Here is a 10,294-nt window from a genome sequence, read left to right as displayed (position 1 = left end):
GGGTGGCTCAGCGGTTTGGCGCCTGCTTTCGGCTCAGGACGTGATCCTGGAGACCCGGGATCGAGTCCCACGTTGGGTTCCCTGCATGGAGCCTGCTTCTCTCTCTCTCTGCCTGTGTCTCTGCCTCTCTCTCATTAATAAATAAATAAAATCTTTTTAAAAAAGAATCAAAATATTTTCTGTTATGATGCATTAAAATAGGGCAGGAGTATCACCCAGTTGGCACATAGTCTCAAACAAATATCTTTCTCCTCACTAGGGTCTGTTTACTAAAAATGTGTCTCATACAGGAAAACACACACACACACACACACACACACACACACACACCACATACCCTGATTAAAAATCTTGAGTTATTTTACTTGACTTAAAACACGAAATAATTTTATTTCTATTTTTTATTTTTATTTTTATTTTTAAATTTATTTTTTATTGGTGTTCAATTTGCCAACATACAGAATAACACCCAGTGCTCATCCCGTCAAGTGCCCCCCTCAGTGCCCGTCACCCATTCACCCCCACCCCCCGACCTCCTCCCCTTCCATCACCCCTAGTTCGTTTCCCAGAGTTAGGAGACTTTATGTTCTGTCTCCCTTTCTGATATTTCCCACACATTTCTTCTCCCTTCCCTTATATTCCCTTTCACTATTATTTATATTCCCCAAATGAATGAGAACATACAATGTTTGATGTTTGTACTTCTCTGATTGACTTACTTCACTCAGCATAATACCCTCCAGTTCCATCCACGTTGAAGCAAAAGGTGGGTATTAGTCTTTTCTAATGGCTGAGTAATATTCCATTGTATACATAAACCACATCTTTTTTATCCATTCATCTTTCGATAGACACCGAGGCTCCTTCCACAGTTTGGCTATTGTGGACATTGCTGCTATAAACATTGGGGTGCAGGTGTCCCGGCGTTTCATTGCATCTGAATCTTTGGGATAAATCCCCAACAGTGCAATTGCTGGGTCGTAGGGCAGATCTATTTTTAACTCTTTGAGGAACCTCCACACAGTTTTCCAGAGTGGCTGCACCAGTTCACATTCCCACCAACAGTGTAAGAGGGTTCCCTTTTCTCCGCATCCTCTCCAACATTTGTGGTTTCCTGCCTTGTTAATTTTCCCCATTCTCACTGGTGTGAGGTGGTATCTTATTGTGGTTTTGATTTGTATTTCCCTGATGGCCAGTGAAGCAGAGCATTTTCTCATGTTCATGTTGGCCATGTTTATGTCTTCCTCTGTGAGATTTCTCTTCATGTCTTTTGCCCATTTCATGATTGGATTGTTTGTGTCTTTGGTGTTGAGTTTAATACGTTCTTTATAGATCTTGGAAACTAGCCCTTTATCTGATACGTCATTTGCAAATATCTTCTCCCATTCTGTAGGTTGTCTTTTAGTTTTGTTGACTGTTTATTTTGCTGTGCAAAACTTCTTATCTTGATGAAGTCCCAATAGTTCATTTTTGATTTTGTTTCTCTTGCCTTCATGGATGTATCTTGCAACAAGTTGCTCTGGCCAAGTTCAAAAAGGGTGTTGCCTGTGTTCTCCTCTGGGATTTTGATGGAATCTTGTCTCACATTTAGATCTTTCATCCATTTTGAGTTTATCTTTGTGTATGGTGTAAGAAATAATTTTAAATGTAAACTTTGTGCTATATTTTTAAATTGTGGTTAAAATGCACAAAGCTTACCATCTTAATGATCTTAATCATCTTAATGATTTTAAGTGTACATTCAGTGGCAGTAACTATATTCACATTGTTGTGTTACCAACACCACGATCTATCTCCAGAACAGTTTTAATCTTGATGAACTGAAATTCTCTATTAATCTATGCTTTAAATGACACCTAACATATGTTAAGCCATGTCTTTATTGGTTGTTAAAGCTTTTAATTATTTTATTATTATGATACACAATGCTTTAATAAACATCCTTATTCACATCACATACAATATATTCACATAGGAATATATTATTGTTCCTATTTCTATTAGCTAGATTTTCAGAAGCGGAGATTGTACAATTACATGGTATATTGTAAACCCAGATCCTCTTTTCAAACCAGAATAAAGTTATAGACTGATGGTCAGGCATATTTACTGACAGAACTTGGATGCATATTGACTTGGTTGTGCATTATGCGTGAATATGTTAATAGGGAGATTGCTGGAGCAGGGTTGCATTACATAATAAGGATTTAGACAGGTATATGTGATGGGAAGGTAATTAAAGACTTCTAGTTTAAAATGTCAAAACAAAATAAAACATTCCACATATTGACCATCAAATCTTACACTTTTCCCCTTCCTTCAGGACTATCTGTTCAGAATGTAAAACATGGGAAACAGCTCTCCAAAGATAAGGAAAATTGAACATTTAAATAAGTATGTGATTAAGAAAAATTCTCTGCTTGTCTTTTCTGACACAAAAGTTAAGGTGTAACACAATACATTATTGTTTATCAATGAGAGGATCATTCTTCCTATTAAGACATCCATATCTCATGACTATAAGAACACTAAGTACTCAGAAAATTCCTGTGAAAGCTGTCGGGACTCTTTTTGTATACTCCTTGGTCATCTATATTAATCCTCATAACAGATGACAGGAATTGTATGCCCATTTTGTTCTGAAATAATATTGTAATAATTATCTTCATGCTTTCATACATACAGCAGTAGTTATATTAAGTGGACATTAGATCACAGGGTGAAAATCCTACATTTTTTATTGGCTTCTGAATTCCTTAGTAATTTTCCTTTGCCATGATTCTAAATACACTTAAAAAAATCTTGAATTATCTGTATTTTTCCATAAAATACTTTTTTGGGGTGGATTGGCACAATAGAAATATTAATACCGTATTAATATTTATTAATATTAATAGAAATATAAAGAGTTATGATAACTTCTACAATTATTTTGTTAAAATTATAATTTAATTTATTACTTAAAGATTTAGTTTCTGTGCTATATCAGAGAGCCCTAAATGGCAAACTAGATTTTGACAACAGAAGGGCAACTGGGTGGCTTAGTGGTTGAGCATCTGCCTTTGGCTCAGGTGGTGATCTGGGATTCTGGGTTTGAGTCCTGCATCAGGCTCCCCAAAGGGAGCCTGCTTCTCCCTGTGCCTCTCTATGTCTCTCATCAATAAATAAAATCTTTTTAAAAAAGATTTTGACAACATAAAAACTTGAAGAAACTGAAAAGTTTAAAGTTAACTAATTTATCTAATCTGTAAAGGAGATACAAATTCTGATTACTTAGATGTTCCTCAATAAAGAGTCATCAGTAATGCTTATTTTTGATTTACAGTATAATCAAAATAATTATTTATTGACTTGAAGCAATACCTAAGCTTTAGCACATTTCCATTAGAAATGCAGTCATCTTGAGGCGCCTGGGTGGCTCAGTGGTTGAGGATCTGCCTTTTGCTCAGGTCATGATCATGAGGTCCTGGGATCCAGTCTCACATCAGCATCCCTACAGGAAGCCTGCTTCTCCCTCTGCGCATGTCTCTGCCTCTTTCTGTGTCTCTCTTGAATAAATAAATAAAATCTTTAAAAACCCCAGAAATGCAGTCCTCTTGTAAATATTTAAATAAATATAGGTAGAAGGGGTAAATCTACCACAAGATTTCAAAAGCTATAAGGAGTACTGAGATTGTTACTATTAATTAATATATTCTGCTTGTGCATAAGTATTTAATCTTATTTTTTCATAACATTTAAGATTTACTACTAGGTTTTGACTGCTGAAACATTCTTTTTGTTTGTTTACTTCAAGTATAATTAACAGTGACATATTAGTGTCAGGTGTACAATGTAATGATTTAGCAATTCTACACATTTCAGTGCCCATTAAAATATCAAGATAAATGTACTCTTAATGCCCTCTATTTTACCCATTGCCTCAAGAACTTCCCCTCTGGTAACCACCAGTTTGTTCACTGTATTTAAAGAGTCTGTTTTCCTGGTTGTATCTTTTTTTTTAAATTTTTGCTCATTTGTTTTGCTTCATAAATTACACATATGAGTGAAGTTATACGGTGTTTTTTTTTCTCTAACTTATTTAACTTAGCATTATACCCTCTATGTCCATTCATGTTGTTGCAAATGGCAAGACTTCATTCTTTTTATGGTTAAGTGATATTCCAAAAATATATATATCTCTTCTTTATCCATTCATCTATCAATGGACACTTGGGTTGTTTCCATATTTGGCTATTGTAAATAATGCTGCAATAAAAATAAGGTGCATAACATTTCAGAATTAGTGTTTTTGTTTTCTTTTGGTAAATACCCAGTAGTGGAATGGATGGATCCTATGGTAATTGTTTTAATTATTTAAGGAACCTCCAACTATTTTCCATAGTGGATGCATTAATTTTCATTCCCACCAACAGTGCATGAGAGTTCCTTTTTCTCCACAATCTTGCCAACATTTGTTACTTCTTGTATTTTATTTTAACCTTTCTAACAGATGTAAAATGATTCTCCTTATGATTATAAGGATGTTGAGCATCTTTTCATGTGTCTATTGACTATCTGTATGTCTTCTTTGGAAAAATGTCTATTTGGGTCCTTTGCTCATTTTTAATTGGATATTTTTTCCTATTGAGTTGTGTAAGTTCTTTATACATTTTAGACGTTAACCTCTTATCATATATATCGTTTCCAAATATCTTGCTCCATTCTATAGGTTTCATATTTTTTTTTCTTTATGGCTTTATTTATTTTTTTAAATTTATTTTTTTATTGGTGTTCAATTTACTAACATACAGAATAACCCCCAGTGCCCGTCACCCATTCACTCCCACCCCCCGCCCTCCTCCCCTTCTACCACCCCTAGTTCGTTTCCCAGAGTTAGCAGTCTTTACGTTCTGTCTCCCTTTCTGATATTTCCCACACATTTCTTCTCCCTTCCCTTATATTCCCTTTCACTATTATTTATATTCCCCAAATGAATGAGAACATATAATGTTTGTCCTTCTCCGACTGACTTACTTCACTCAGCATAATACCCTCCAGTTCCATCCACGTTGAAGCAAATGGTGGGCATTTGTCATTTCTAATAGCTGAGTAATATTCCATTGTATACATAAACCACATCTTCTTTATCCATTCATCTTTCGTTGGACAGCGAGGCTCCTTCCACAGTTTGGCTATTGTGGACATTGCTGCTATAAACATCGGGGTGCAGGTGTCCCGGCGTTTCATTGCATTTGTATCTTTGGGGTAAATCCCCATCAGTGCAATTGCTGGGTCGTAGGGCAGATCTATTTTTAACTCTTTGAGGAACCTCCACACAGTTTTCCAGAGTGGCTGCACCAGTTCACATTCCCACCAACAGTGTAAGAGGGTTCCCTTTTCTCTGCATCCTCTCCAACATTTGTGGTTTCCTGCCTTGTTAATGTTCCCCATTCTCACTGGTGTGAGGTGGTATCTCATTGTGGTTTTGATTTGTATTTCCCTGATGGCAAGTGATGCAGAGCATTTTCTCATATGTATGTTGGCCATGTTTATGTCTTCCTCTGTGAGATTTCTCTTCATGTCTTTTGCCCATTTCATGATTGGATTGTTTGTGTCTTTGATGTTGAGTTTAATAAGTTCTTTATAGATCTTGGAAACTAGCCCTTTATCTGATACGTCATTTGCAAATATCTTCTCCCATTCTGTAGGTTGTCTTTTAGTTTTGTTGACTGTGTCCTTTGCGGTGCAAAAGCTTCTTATCTTGATGAAGTCCCAATAGTTCATTTTTGCTTTTGTTTCTTTTGCCTTCGTGGATGTATCTTGCAAGAAGTTACTGTGGCCGAGTTCAAAAAGGGTGTTGCCTGTGTTCTTCTCTAGGATTTTGATGGAATCTTGTCTCACATTTAGATCTTTCATCCATTTTGAGTTTATCTTTGTGTATGGTGAAAGAGAGTGGTCTAGTTTCATTCTTCTGCATGTGGATGTCCAAATTTCCCAGCACCATTTATTGAAGAGACTTTCTTCCAATGGATAGTCTTTCCTCCTTTATCGAATATTAGTTGACCATAAAGTTCAGGGTCCACTTCTGGGTTCTCTATTCTGTTCCATTGATCTATGTGTCTGTTTTTGTGCCAGTACCACAAGAGAAAAACCAAGAACCATATGATCCTCTCATTAGATGCAGAGAAAGCATTTGACAAAATACAGCATCCATTCCTGATCAAAACTCTTCAGAGTGTAGGGATAGAGGGAACATTCCTCAACATCTTAAAAGCCATCTATGAAAAGCCCACAGCAAATATCATTCTCAATAGGGAAGCACTGGGAGCCTTTCCCCTAAGATCAGGAACAAGACAGGGATGTCCACTCTCACCACTGCTATTCAACATAGTACTGGAAGTCCTAGCCTCAGCAATCAGACAACAAAAAGACATTAAAGGCATTCAAATTGGCAAAAAAGAATCAAACTCTCCCTCTTCGCCAATGACATGATACCCTACATAGAAAACCCAAAAGTCTCCACCCCAAGATTGCTAGAACTCATACAGCTGTTCGGTAGCGTGGCAGGATACGAAATCAATGCCCAGAAGTCAGTGGCATTTCTATACACTAACAATGAGACTGAAGAAAGAGAAATTAAGGAGTCAATCCCATTTACAATTGCACCCAAAAGCATAAGATACCTAGGAATAAACCTAACCAAAGAGGTAAAGGATTTATACCCTCAAAACTATAGAACACTTCTGAAAGAAATTGAGGAAGACACAAAGAGATGGCAAAATATTCCATGCTCATGGATTGGCAGAATTAATATTGTGAAAATGTCAATGTTACCCAGGGCAATATACACATTTAATGCAATCCCTATCAAAATACCATCGTGCTCTCTTCAGAGAGTTAGAACAAATTATTTTAAGATTTGTGTGGAATCAGAAAAGACCCCGAATAGCCAGGGGAATTTTAAAAAAAGAAAACCATATCTGGGGGCATCACAATGCCAGATTTCAGGTTGTACTACAAAGCTGTGGTAATCAAGGTTTCATATTTTTGATAATGGTTTCACTCACTCTGCAAAACCTTTTTATTTTGGTGTAGTCCCAGTAGTTTATTTTTGCATTTGTTTCCCTTGCCAGAAAAGACATATCTAGAAAAAATGTTTTTACATTTGATGCCACAGAAATCACTGCCTATGTTTTCTATGCATTTTATGGTTTCATGTTTCATATTTCAGTATTTAATCCAGTTTGGGTTTATTTTTGTATATGGTATAATAAGGTGGTCCAGTTTCATTCTTCTTGTACATATTTGCCCCGTTTTTGAACACCGTTAAATAGAATGTCTTTCCCCGATTGTATATTCTTGCCTCTTTTGTTAAAGATTAAAAGCTTGTGAAAATATGGACTTATTTCTCTCTTTTCCACTCTGTTCTTTTGATCTAGTCTATTTTTGTGGCAGCGCCATACTGTTTGGATTACTACAGATTTTTACTGTATCTTGAAATCTGGGATGGTGATACCTCCAACTTTACTCTTCTTTTTCAAGATTGCCTTGAATATTCAGGGTCTTTTTTGGCTCCATACAAATTTTAGTATTATTCTAGTTCTTTAAAAAATGTTGTTGGGGGGCAGCCTGGAAGCTCAGTGGTTTAGCGCTGCCTTCGGCCCAGGGCCTGATCCCCGGAGACCCGGGATCGAGTCCCTCATCGGGCTCTCTGCATGGAGCCTGCTTCTCCCTCTGTCTGTGTCTCTGCCTCTCTCTCTGTATCTCTCTCTCTCTCTGTGTCTCATAAATAAATAAATAAAATCTTTTAAAAAACATTGTTGGTATTTTGATAGGGATGACATTAAATGTATAGAGCACTTTGGATAGCATAGGCATTTTAACAATATTGGTTCCTCAAATCCATGAGAATGGGATATACATTTGTTTGTGGCTTCTTCAATTTCTTTCATCAGTATTTTAGAGTTTTTCAAGTACAGATCTTTTACCTCCTTGCTTAAGTTTATTCTTAGGTATCTTCTTGTTTGGGGGGAAATTGTAAATGAGGTTGCTTTCTTTTTTTTAAATATATATATATTTTTTAATTTTTATTTATTTATGATAGTCACAGAGAGAGAAGGAGAGGCAGAGACACAGGCAGAGGGAGAAGCAGGCTCCATGCACCGGGAGCCCGATGTGGGAATCGATCCTGGGTCTCCAGGATCGCGCCCTAGGCCAAAGGCAGGCGCCAAACCGCTGTGCCACCCAGGGATCCCTGAGGTTGCTTTCTTAATTTCTCTTTCTCCTACTTCATTAGTAGTGTATAGAGATGGAACAGGCTCCTGTATATTAATTTTGTATCCTCCAACTTTCATTTATCAATTATAGTAGTTTTTTGTGGATTCTTTAGGTTTTTCTATGTAAGTATTATGTCATCTGCAAATAGTGACAGTTTGACTTCTTTTTTTAAACCAATATAGATAGCTTTCATTTCATTTTTTCTTGTCTAATTGCTGTTACTAAGACATTAGTATTATGTTTAATAAAAGTAAGAGTGGACATACCTGTCTTCTTGTTCCTCACCTTAGAGGAAAAGCTCTCAAATTTTCACCATTGAGTATGTTTGTTGTGGATTTTTCCAAGGCCTTATTACAAGGCCTTTATTATATTGAGGTAAGTTTCCCTAAATTTACTTTGTCAAGAGTTTTTATAATAAATAGAACTTGCACTTTGTCTAATCCTTTTTCTGCATCTATTGAGATGATCATGTTTTGTATCCTTTCTCTAGTTTATATGATATATCACGTTTACTGATTTGCAAATATTTTCACTCCTGGACTAAACCTCATTTGATAGTAGCAAATAATTTTTTCTTGTATGTAATGTTGAGTTGGTTTGTTAAAATTTTGTTGAAGATTTTTGCATGGGGGATCCCTGGGTGGTGCAGCGGTTTGGCACCTGCCTTTGGCCCAGGGCGCAATCCTGGAGACCCCTGATCGAATCCCACATCGGGCTCCCGGTGCATGGAGCCTGCTTCTCCCTCTGCCTGTGTCTCTGCCTCTCTCTCTCTGTGTGACTATCATAAATAATAAATAAAAAAATAAAAATAAATAAAAATAAATAAAAATAAATATTTTTGCATGTATGCTCATCAGAGATATTGGCCATAGTTTTCTTTTTGTTGTTGTTGTTCTTGTTGTTGAGCATCATCATCATGATGTTGTGTCATCTGGTATGGTATACGGTAATGCCCATCTGGTAGAATAAATTTGGAAGCTTTTCTTCCTCTTCTATTTTTTTGGGGGAATACTTTATGTAAAACAGACATTAACTTTTCTTTAAATATTTTGTATAATTCACCTGTTATGACATGTGGTGCTACAATTTTATTTGTTGAAAATTTTTTGATTACTGATTCAATATCATTGCTAGTAATTGGTCTGTTCAAATTTTCTATTTCTTTCTGATTCAGTTTTTGAAGGCTATATGTTTCTAGAAATGTATCAATTTCTTCTAGGTCATCCAATTTATTGTGATACAACTTTTCATAATATTCTTTCATAATCCTTTATATTTCTCTGGTGTTGTTTTTTTCCCCTCCTTAATTTCTGATTTCATTTATTTGAGTCCTCTTTCTCTCTGTTTCATGACCCTGGCTAAACTTTGATCAATTTTGATATCTTTTCAAAGAACTGCCTTATGTTTTCATTTATCTGTTCTGGTATTTTAGTCTCTATTTTATTTATTTTTGCTTTAATCTTTATTATTTTCTCCTTTCTACTGGCTTTAGACTTTGTTCTCTTTTTTCTAAGTTCTTTAGGTGTAAGGTTAAGCTGTTTGAGATTTTTCTTGTTTCTTGAGGTAGGTCTATATTGCTATAATCTCCCCTCTTAAAATAGCATTTGATGTATCCCAAAAACTTTGAACCATTGTACTTTAATTTGTCTCCATGTATTTTTTAATTAATTTATTTTTTATTTCTTGGTTGATCAAATTATTTAGTAAGCATGTTATTTAGCCTCCGTGTATTTGTGTCCTTTCTGGATCTTTTCTCATTACTAATTTCTAGTTTCACACTTTTGTGGTAGGGAAAAGATGCATGATATGACCAGTCTTTTTTTTTTTTTTTAATTTATTGAGGCTTGTTTTCTGACATGACCTCTTTTGGAAAATGTTTCATATGTTATTGAAACTAATGTGTATTCTGCTTATTTTGGATGAAACACTCTTTTTTGGATTTATTTATGAGAGAGAGCGAGAGAAGCAGAGATATAAGCAGAAGAAGAAGCAGGCTCCCTGCAGGGAACCCCATGTGGTACTCAATCCCTGATAC

This window comes from Canis lupus, chromosome X (assembly GCF_003254725.2).
Source record: "Canis lupus dingo isolate Sandy chromosome X, ASM325472v2, whole genome shotgun sequence".
NCBI lineage: Eukaryota > Metazoa > Chordata > Mammalia > Carnivora > Canidae > Canis > Canis lupus.
The sequence above is the reverse complement of the archived record's forward strand: the minus strand, read 5'-3'. Positions refer to the sequence as shown.